This window comes from Chrysochloris asiatica, unplaced genomic scaffold (genome assembly GCF_000296735.1).
Source record: "Chrysochloris asiatica unplaced genomic scaffold, ChrAsi1.0 scaffold00220, whole genome shotgun sequence".
NCBI classification, from domain to species: Eukaryota; Metazoa; Chordata; class Mammalia; order Afrosoricida; family Chrysochloridae; genus Chrysochloris; species Chrysochloris asiatica.
In genome coordinates, this window is record NW_006408738.1 from 1,823,491 (window position 1) to 1,834,917 (window position 11,427).

Consider the following 11,427-nt stretch of genomic DNA (forward strand, 5'->3'; position numbering starts at 1 on the left):
AAGGGTCAGTAGTTGGAAAATATGGGCTTGGTAACAGAAACAAGGCTGAAGATTGCATTGCAAAATAAAAATAAGAACTGCTTAATGTATTATGAAATAGGACATGTTAATTCGTCAAACCCAAACTTGTTTCTGTAATATGTTGTTATTGTTGAGTGCCATCAAGTCAGTTCCAACTCAGAGTGACTAGTGTAGATTTCCAAAGGTTGCGAATCTTTGCAGGCCCAGAAGGCCTCATCTTTGTGCTTACCCTACAGAGCCACAGTGCTCTATGTGCCAGATGTTGTTTTTACGTGCCGTGGAGTCGTTTCAACTCACAGCGACCCTGTATAGGGTTTGCAAGGCTGTAAATCTTTACGGGAGTAGAAAGCCTCATCTTACTCCCACGGGTATGCCAGATAGGTGCATTTTAATATAATGATGTGGATTGGTGAGAATAAATCTTCTTTTTCAGATTCCAAGCATACGCACTTAAAATCTCATGGGTTCTAGGGAGATGTCCACAGTCCTAATTGGCTCAATGGAAGGTCTCTCCTTTCAACATCCGTGGCTCCAATATTTCCACAGACACATATTGTTGAATAAAATAGCCTCATATTATAAAATGAATTATCTAAAAAGAATAATAAAATTGTGATTAGCAGTGATCTCAACAAAAACATGTATTGAATGCTTACTGCATGTTCTAAGCACTTTTACATAGGTAATGAAACAATAGTGTTGATATTTTTCCTTTTACAAATGAGGAAATAGATGTGCTACGGCGACTATTGTTTGGTCAAACACTAATAGAGATTTTATTGTGATGTAGTTGCTGTTGTTGTTAAGTGTTGTTGAGCCGATTCTGAAACACAGGAACCCTGTATAGGGTTTTGAGGGAGCAGAAAGTCTCACCTTTTCCTGCAGAGAGACTGTGGGCCCGGACGTCGGGCTGTGTGGTTAAATCAACTGACCTTAAGTAAAGCAGATCACTCACTGTAACACGAGTGGGCCTCAGCACTCATCAACCCACTGGAGGTCTGAGACACAAAAAGAGGTGTCTCAGGTAAGATTCTCTTCCAGACTGTACATAGACACCTTGCAGAATTCCTCCTCTTTACCACTCCCTGACCTATTGATTTAGGACACAAGTAATCTAGAATTTTCCATCTATTACCTGACCTGCTGATCTGTGGACTTGCTAGCCTCCATAAACACACACACACACACACACACACACACACACACAAGTCGTCTTAAAAAAGTTCATGAAAAAAAAAAAAAAACTGTAAGTGAAAGATACTGGGATTCTCCCATGAACACTTGAGGTCTCCTCATTATTTCACTGACTTTCTTTTTCTAGTAAACCTAAGACAGCTACCCAGGCAGTTTGTCTCCAGAGCCTGATAGTATCAAAAACATTCATCAAGAAATAGCAGAGGAGCATTTAATTTAAAAAAATGAATATTACTACTGGAGGAAAAAATGCAAAGTGTCAAGTGGTCATTGGAGGAGTGGCTTTGAGGGTCAGGCAAGGTAGGGGGAAAACTTAATTTTTAATATAAACTTTATGGTACTGTGTGATCTTTTAACTATGTGCTTATATTATTTCACAAAGGTTTAAACAGTGAAATAAACAAAAACTGAAAGCAACTAGTGACCAGTTTCGGTCCATGAGGGGTTGAAGCTTGGGAGAGTGTTAGCTGGGTGTCTAGTTGCCGAAGTGACCCTAGCAGACCATCCCAGCAGGGTCCCTATAGCTCCCCAGGACTGATACTTGCCTGCCTTCAGATAGTGTCCTGTAATACTATGACACTCTGCATCCAATTTCAGAGTACAGAACTATAGAATATGAGAGGACCTCAAGAAGTTCGTGAAAAATGGAATTAAAACATAACTGAATTTTCCATGAAGGTTTTAAAGCCCCCTTGTAGAAGTGAAATGTGATGGGTGGAGCTGGGAGGCATGAGGAATTTCAGTCAAACACTTACATTCTGAGCAACAGGAATATACAAGCAAGGTCATTTACCCTGCCAAATATCTTCCCCTACACTTATATATTAATATTCTCATTCTTTTGTTCATTTGCCCGGTAACATTTATTGACTAATATTGTCCGATGTTAATGTTGTCATAGTCCTGTTGGGGACAACTAGTTACATGTGAGTTAAATGGGGAGATAACAGTGAAGCCAATATTAGAAGTTTCAGAAACAAAGCTGGATTGTGTGTGGCAGGGAGGGGCATAGGGAATTTGAGCACAGAGACATTAAATTATAACTCCTAAATGCTTGGTTCTTATAGTCCTGATTCAACAGTAAAAATATTCTATGTACTCAAAGATAGATTTGCTTTAGACAATGTATTCTAAGGACTGGAAGGGATTGAATGTGGTCTTTAGTATAGTCCACAGCGTCCTGTCCCATGATAGAGTGGTGGATTGCTTGGCTGACTGTATGCTGTTGAATTTGTTCCAACCGATAGTGACCCTGTTACAGTGACCGATAGCGACACTGTCTAGGGTTTCCCAAGCACCTCTTTCTCCTTTGAAGGTGTATTATTAGAGCACTGATATTTCAAACCTGCCTCTCTGTCAACATCCAAACATTTCTCTTAGAGGGACATCACCGTTCCCTCCCTATAACAGACTGAATTGTGCCTGCCCCACACACTGACATGTTTGAACTTGGGTGGGACATGCTTCTCAGAGTCTTGGCGGTTAGGTAATGATGTACCTGTCTGTCCACCATGATGTGAGCTGACGTAAGCAGCCAGTCCGTTGTATGGGGAGGATGGTAGGAAGCACCACCCCGGCTCAGGTTAGAGAACGGCAGGTTTCTCTGCGGTGTGGGCAGCATCACCTTTTCAGAAAAAAACAATTTTTATTGTGAATTGAGTAAAGGTCTACAGAGAAGATCACCGGTTTTACCTTCAGAAAATTACACATTTTGTTTCATCTCAGTGATTGCACTCCCCTCCCTGCAACAACAGTTATCTGCTCCTTTGGTTCCTATTTCCAGTTCACCAGCCTTCCTTTTATCTTACCAAAGGAGAGAGTAAAGGACCTGAATCCCACCAAGAACAAGAGTCAGGAGGGGAGCGTGTCTTTTTGCTGAGAACCTCCTGCTCTCCCTTCCCCCGGGGGGAAACTGATGTCCAAGCTCATGGAGACCTCCCAGGGATGCAGTGCTCACAGAGGTTGAGAGAAGACAAGGCCAGAAACCCAGATCCAAGGCAAAGAAAAAGCCCTCCCCTATTCACTGTGGAGCAGCACTGGACTGCGAACCACAAAGTCAGCAGTTCAAACCCACCAGCTGCTCCTCAGAAGCCCTATACAGGATTACTACATGTCAGACCCGACTCAACAGCACTTAACATCAAAAACAACAACAATTCAGAGAAAGCCCTAATCCAGACTTCTAGCCTGATAAACACTCTGTGTGTTAAATCCACCCACATGTGTCTGGTTGCATAACAACTCTAGATAAGTAAGACAATGCCATAGACAAACACACAGCTGGAGACTTACAAAGGCAGGATGCAGGGCACTGTTGTTGTTGTTGTTGTTGTTGTTGTTGTTGTTGTTAAGTGCCATGGAGTCAGTTTGAACCACAAAGTCAGGGGTTCAAATTCACCAACCACACCTTGGGAACAGGGTCGCTATGAGTTGGAACCAGTTCGACAACACTTAACAACAATGATAAAAACAATACCATACATAGTTTGATTGCCATTTTGTTCTACTTACATATAAAATTACTGAATGTAATCCTCCATTTTAAATTTTGTAGACATATGGCAGCAAATCTCTGCATGTAGAACAAATACAGATATACAAGTTTTTATTAAAATTTAAACCTATGTATAATTATGCATCAAAGTTAGCAGTACAAACCCACCAGGCACTCCTAAGAAATCCTATACAGGGTCTCTAGGAGTCCGAACTGACTTGATGGCATTTAACAACAAAGACAAAATCATTATGCAAGCATGGAGAATATGAAAATATTTTTAAAGTATTTAAATATATTTTATATTACAAAACAAAATCTTGCAGTAAAAAATATTGTGAAGTTTTTAAAAGGGAATGCTAAGCACTGGAGTCCTGGTGTGGTGCTGCAGGGTAAAGCTCTGGACAGCAAGGTCGGTTTGAACTACAAAGTTGCCAGTTCAATCCCACCAGCCGCTCCTCAGAAACCCTATTCAGTGTCGCTGTTACTAGAAACCAACTTGATGGCGTTAACAACAACAAAGCACCACTAGTGCAGTGGGTTAGGAGCTGGGCTGCTAACCACAAAGCCATCGGTTTGACTCCACCAAAGTGTGGGAGAAAGATGAGGCTTTCTGCTCATCTGAAACTCGGCCTCCTTGGTTAAGCCTGCTGGTATTAAAATCCCAGTGGCATAGCTTCCAGACCCCAGTGACACGCAAGCCACCACAGCATGACAAACTGACAGACCAGTGGTTGAAATTTACCCAGATGAGTTATTTTAGAAATAATGGTTTTCTGTGTATAACTCAATGAACTCTTTCAAGTTAGTAGGAACTGTCAATAAATTTAAGATAATTAAATTAAGTAAAGTAAAGGTCTTTTATATCAAAGACAAGTCTGAAACCTGTCTTATATACATTTTTATTTATGTCAGTTGAATTTGCCTTAAGGAATTCACTTAAGAAAAAACAATTCAGTAAACTGAGATTTTTTTGTTTGGCTTGAGGAGACAATACCATCTCTTTGAAATAAATATGAAAAGGTATACAAGGACAGAGATTCAAACAGAGAAGACCAGAAAGTATATATACCTACACATCAGCTACTACAGTAATCTTCAGTACAATTGGGGGACAGACCAGGAACACCTTGAAATACCTTTATGGCCTCCCCTAGATAAACAACTTTTTATTTTAAGTAAGCAAAAAAAAAAAAAAAAGCCTTTCACGAATCGTCATTCATGTGTAAAATTAAAGAACGTGGTTTCAGAATAGGAATTATTCAATGATTTTACCTTTCCAGGTACAGTAGGTTCTTCTGAATTTTTATAAATTCTTTTCTTTGTTGATTGATGAAAACTTTATCACAGTGCAATCTGGGCACTTCTGTCAGTGATTTAAAGAGCTGCCACAGCATCTAACACCATAAATAGCGAGAATTCTGATAATGAAAAATAGCATCTTCATTAAAAGCTATCTACTGTGCAGATATTTCTCTGCAAGGCGATTGGTGATTGGTGATCAGATAAGATTTAAAGAGACACATTTGCTGCTAACATTCTTAACAGAGGCAGAAACCTGGAAGTGAAGGTAAAAACTGAAAGACAGATAAACGTTTCCAAAACTATGTGACCTAGACCACTGCTTTCAGAAGTTGCTTACTGAAAAAGCTCCTGCAGGTCTTTTGGAGACTTTTTCTGTAGTCTCAGCATCTCTGCCATAATATAGCCAGAAAACCCGATCTACTTTCTTTAGAACAATACTGTGCAAATATATTTAGACAGAAACCTTTTCTCCCACACCAGTTTTTCATTTGTGGTGTTCTAACTGTAACGTGAAACACATCCTATTCTCCAGTGTTCCCTCGCCAAATGAGATCTTTCAGGAAATTAAGACATCAGTGTAGGTATTGGAGCCATACCTGCTAAGACTGTCCCTAGTGATGAGAAGGAGATTTAGTAATCCGTCCACATAGTCATACAGCTTCCTCTGAGCAGCCATCATATGCATAATAATATTTTAGACAACATAAAGGATAACAGTCATAAAAGTAGTAAAACATGGGGTCTAACTTCAAAAACTGAAGTCAATGAGAAGAAACAAAACAGATATTCAATAAACAAAAGAAAGTATAAGCACATTCAATTGTTGTTGTTGTTGTTATGTGCCGTGGAGTCGGTTCTGACTCATAGCAACCCTGTACATTAAATAGGACAGGATAAATTAGTAAGACTCCTATAAGGGTGAAAATAAGGTGAACACTGAGATGGAGATATTCAAGCAGTTACTAAGTTGTTTTTGTTTGTTTTTTGTTGTTTTCCTGAATCGAGTCTTAAAGAATTAATTCATCTCATGGTCTTGAAAAAGTCATTTAAACTCCCCTGACCTTACGTTCCTTATCTGAAAATGAGAAAATTGAGCTAAACCTTCCCTCCCTGCTCTAAATCTTCTTTTCCCATGATTCGAAGGCAGAATAGCCAATCAGGCAAAAACAGCAGTTTTGAAAAATCAGGAATTTTCTTTTATCAAAACAAGTAGATAGCGCTGTCACTCAAATTCAGATCTCTACAGATTATTCCAGATGAAAAATTTCCCATGGCAGCTGTGGAAAGCAATGGACTTGACAAACAACAGTTGCTAGCACTGCTCAGAACACGCGTGGCCTGCCTCTCCCTCACGCCGCACACATGTAGCACAGTGTTCTTCTCATGTGATTGTTTTGAACACACTAGACTGTTGTTCAAAACCCTTTAATATTTTCCTACTAGACACAAAGCGCCTTATAGCATTGAGATCCACAGTGTCTCATTTCAAAGTGCCTTAAACTCTTGTCTCTTAGAACTTATTTGATTGTAAAACAGAAAGGTTTTATTCACTTTTCTATGCAAATGAGAAATATACCAGCAGTGAACTAGAAAACCAGGTCAAGAAGTATAGCTGCCTTGATGCCTCAGCATTAAAACATGGAATTTGTCAAAATGGGCTAAGATAGTGATCATTTTATTTATTTTTAATAAGGTATAATTCTAATGTCACAAAATTTACAATGTCTAGTATATAATTGAGAAATTTAAAATATATTCACAAGGTCATATAATGATCACAACTATGTAATCCAGAATATTTGTTGTTGGGTGCTATCGAGTCAGTACTGATCCATAGCGACTTTATGTATAATAGAAGGAAACACTGCCTGGTGCTGTGTGGATCTCACTATTGTTTATACACCTGAGCCCAATGATGCTGCCACTGTTTGAATCCATCCCACCGGGGCACTTCCTCTTTTCCACTGACCCTCCACTTAACCGAGCATGATGTCTTGCTCCAGGGCCTGGTCCCTCCTGACACTATGTCCGAAGTCTGAGAGATGAAGTCTGACCATCTTGGTTTCTAAGGAGCACTCTGGCTATACTTCTTCCAACACCGATTTGTTTGTTATTCTCTCAGTCCATGGTATTTTTACTATTCTCCTCCAACACCATAATTCCCATGCGTCAATTATTCTACAGTCTTCCTTATTCATTGTCCAACTTTCACATGGATATTGACTTGACAGAATACAAATGGAAACACTTCAACAAACTGATACAGCACTGGAGGCACTCATTCATCTATGGCAAGGAATTTAGAAGGCAGTTACCAGGCTAACCAATTGGAAAACATCCATATTTGTGCTCATTCCAGAGAAAGGAGACCAAAGAGAATGAGGAAATCATTAAAAGTAGGATTCCTATCACATGTAAGTGAATGGTTGCTGACGATAATTCAAAAGTGGTTGTAGCAGTTTAAGGACAGGGACTGCCAGAAATTCAAGCCAGATCCAGAAAAAGATGTGGAAGGAGAAATAGCGTTGCTAATGTCAACTGGATCTTGACTAGAAGCAGAGGACACCAGGAAGATGGTTAGTTGAGCTTTGATGTCTATGCAAAGACTTTCTACTGTGCGTATTATAACAAATTATGGTTAATGTTGCAAGGAATTGGTATTCCTGAAAACTTAGTTGTGTTATGAGGACCTACCCAGAGGCAGTTGTTGGAACAGAATATGGTTTAAAATCATGTAAAGTGGATGGATTGGCAAAGTGGCAGCATCAATGGGCTCAAGCGTGGCAACAATTGTGAGGCTGGCCCAAGATAGGGCAGTGTTTCGTTCTGCTGTGCATAAGGTCGCTATGAGTCGGTACTGACTCGATGGCACCTAACCACAACAACAAGAAGGTATATAGAAAGTAACATGGACTACCAGAGAACAAACAAATCTATCTTGGAAGAAGTACAATCACAAATATCCTTAGAAGCATGGATGGCAAGACTTCGTCTTGCATACTTCAGTTATATTATCAGGAGAGAGCTGTCCCTTCAGAAGGACATTATGTTTGGACAAGGAAGGATCATTGAGAAAAGAGGGAGACACCCCATCAAAATCGGTTGACATGGTGGTAGCAATAATGGACTCAACCATGACAACACGTATGATGGTGACAGCGAACTAGAGTGTTTCATTCTGGTGTGCACAGGGTCAATGAGTTGGAATCAGTTCAATGGCACTTTAAAACAAGGTGGTAAGCCCATGTTTAATTTTTGAGGAACTACAAAACTATTTCCAAAGTAGTTGCCTCACCTTATACTCCTAAAATCAATATGTGAGAGTCCCAATTTTTCCAAACCCTCATCAATTCTTATTAACTTCATCTTTTTAATTGTCATCATTCTGGTAGCTGTAAAGTTACATCTCTTTGTGGTTTTACAGTTGTTGTTAGGTGCTGTCTAGCTGATTTCAATGCACAGTGACCCTATGCACAACAACCAAAACACAGTACCTGGTCCTGTGCCATCCTCACAATCATTGCTAAATTTGAGTTCACTGCTGCAACTTCTGTGTCAACCCATATCTTTGAGGGTCTTCTTTTTCCATGGCCCTCTGCTAAACCAAGCAAGATGTCCTTTACCTGTGTCTGGTTCTTCCTGATAACATGTGCAAAGTATGTGAGATGAAGCTTCCTCAATCATTGTTTCTGAAAAGCATTCTGGTATCTCTCTTCCAAGACAGACTTGCTCATAATCTCTGCAGTCCATACTATATTCAGCACCTTTCTCTCAAAGGCATCAATTCTGTTTTTGTCTTTTTTATTCACTGTTCATCTTTCAGTCAATATGAACTGATGGAAAACACCATGACTTGTACACGGTGTGTCTTAGTTTTGAAGGTGTCATCTGTGCTTTTAATACTTTAAAGAGATCTTTTGTAAATGAGTTCCCTGACACTCTATGTTACTTGATTTCAAGAAATCAAATGATGAATTGCATTAAGGAAATCTAAAATGTTCAAAGGCAAAGATATAAATTTGAGAAAACATGTGTGCCTGTCCAAAGTCATAATATTCTCAATAATCTAACATGCATGTGAAAGTTGCACAATGGATAAAGGAAAACCATAGAAGAAGCAATGTATTTGAATTATGGTGTTGGAGAAGAGTATTAAAAGTATCATGGGATGCCAGAAGAACAAACAAATCCGTGTTGGGAGAAGTACAACTACAATACTCCTTAGAAGCAAGGATGGCCAGACATCATTTCATACTTCGGACATATAATCAAAAGGGTCCAGTTCCTGGAGTTGGACATCATGCTGGGTAAAGCAGAGGGTCAATAAAAATGAGGCAGCCCCCCCCCCCCCATAAGATGGATTGTCACAGTGGCAACATCAACAGGCTCAAATGTAACAATTGTGAGGATTGTACAGGGCCACCTGGTGTTTTGTTCTGTTTTGCATAGGGTTGCTATGATTAGAACCAACTCAAAGATACCCAACAACAAATAACAACAACCTCCTCTGAAGGCAACTATCAACTTAGTATTAGTCTCCCCTTCCTTTAAATGTCCACATTCACATTCGGTGCATTGTTCTTCCTCCTTATAATTCACGGCCTTGCACCTTTAGCTTAAATCTAGAGGATGTTTTCTTTAGTAAGAACACTTACCTTGTTTTCTTTAAGTACCCTAATAAGTTTCTCTTGAGAACAAGAAAATGGTACTTGACACATAGTACATGATCAATAAATATTAATGAATACTAATGACCTATTTTATGTTTGGAATTCTGGTGTGGCACTGTGGGTTAATGTGCTGCAATGCAAAGTCATCTCCAATTTCAAGGTTCCAGTTCCAGTTCACTAGCTCCTCCTTGGAAATCCTACACAGGGTCGCTATGGGTTGGAACTGACTCCATAGCACTTACCAACAGCCACAACATTTTATGTTTAACATCCTTAGGAAGAATATATCAAGGAGTCCTGTTGTACAAGACTTAAGCACTCATCTGCTAACAGAAATGCTGGTGTTTCAAGCCCATCCACCAGCTCCAAGGAAAAAAGACCTGTCAATTGTCTCTTATAAAGATCATCACAGACAATCATATGGCACAGTCCAATTCTGTCACATGATGTCACCATGAGTCAAACGCTGATTCAACAGCACCTGACAACAAGCAAGCACATGTCATATGTTAATGATGGGTCTGACTGACACAGAATGAGGTGCCAGCAGCATTAATAAAAGAAGTCAATGACTCATTGGTAGGGAATTTGGTAGATGCCTAGTCTACTTAGGAACGATGCTTTACTGTCCTGAACAATGTAGTAAGCAGATATCCCCGTTTGGGTGGTCCCTGGTCTCTAGAGACCCTCTTCATTCAGAAGGACTGGCTATGACCTTCCCAATCAGATCCTGATGACAATTTTCATTATTTTAGCTTTTAAACCTCATGATGGTACTTACAGAAATTGAAGCATCATAGATTACAACCAGAATGAATCTCCTCTCCTTTTACTCAGGCTTGATGAGGTTTTCATACACAGAGGGCCGAAATAAAACTTTCAAGGGGAAAAAAAATCCTCACTGTGCAGCTTATTTGTATTCAAAAGTGAAACTCTCTAAAATCCATTATACTGACTTTTAATCAAAAGGCAGGTAAGATTGGGTCATCTCTTTGCTACAGGGGACATTTCTTTCTAAACGGACCATCTAACCATAGTAATAAAGTCTCATATAGGGACAGCACCTCCTACTCTAGCTTGTTGCATAAGAGCTTAACTCATTTTATTCTAGATCAGGACATCCAGGTAATCAAGGAAGCATAGCTCTTTAACTTTTTGAATAAAGAAATCAAAAGTAACCTGCATGGTCAAAGTAATCATTAATTAGCATGCTGGTAGTGGAGTGAGAGGGGGTTTACATATCTTCTTAAGCTGATCTTTGAAATTTTCTGTTCACTTCTTGAACCTCCTCATTTCTTCCATTTGCTTTAGCATCTCTACACTGGAAAGCAAGATTGAAGTTGTCAAGGACTTCATTCTTCTTGGATCAACTATCAACACTCACAAAAGCAGTAGTCAAGAAATCAAATCATGTATTGCATTAGGCAAATCTGCTGCACAAGACCTTTTTAAAGTGTTGAAGAGCAAAGATGACAGCTTGAAGACTAAAGTGCACCTGACGCAGGTCATGGTATTTCCAATAACCTCCTATGCATGTGAAAGCTGGACATTGAATAAGGAAGACCATAGAAGAATTGACGCATTTGTGTTCTGGTGTTGGAGGAGAATATTGAAAGTGCCATGGGCTGCCAAAAGAACCAACAGATACGTGTTGGAAGACGTGAAGCCAGAGTGCTCCTTGGAGGCCAAGATGGCCAAACTTCATCTCTCATACTTTGGACACATTGTCAGAAGGGACCAGTC